The sequence below is a fragment of the Triticum aestivum genome, chromosome 6A, assembly GCF_018294505.1.
Source record: "Triticum aestivum cultivar Chinese Spring chromosome 6A, IWGSC CS RefSeq v2.1, whole genome shotgun sequence".
NCBI lineage: Eukaryota > Viridiplantae > Streptophyta > Magnoliopsida > Poales > Poaceae > Triticum > Triticum aestivum.
In genome coordinates, this window is record NC_057809.1 from 427,727,931 (window position 1) to 427,728,367 (window position 437).

A 437-nucleotide genomic window follows, 5' to 3' on the forward strand; every position below is an offset into this window, starting at 1 on the left:
CGCTGATTTAGGATCACCGTAGTTTGACTGACATGTGGGCCTACATAACATGGGGCACACATGTCATTCGTGAATGACAAAGTTGACGTTTGTTTTTTAGGGTGAAAATATGCTAAAGAGTTTTTTTGACAAAAATATGATAAAGAGTGTGGATGGGCCAGCCGGCCCATCCTCCGATACTCCTAACCTCTGCGCCGTGGACCAACAACCACGGACATCCCTCATGTGGCAGCCAACAAAAGCACCAATTGGACCAGCCTATGAAAGCTTCACCTCTCCTCGGCCTTGTGCAAAGAACGTTCCGCTCGACCTTTGTTTTTGCAAAGAACGTTCTATTGTCTCAAAAAAAACAATGCAAATAACGTTTTATCTTTTTTTTTCGATGGTGACAAGTGACACATCGTGTGTACCCCTCTTGTCGCAAGTTGTGAGTTTTG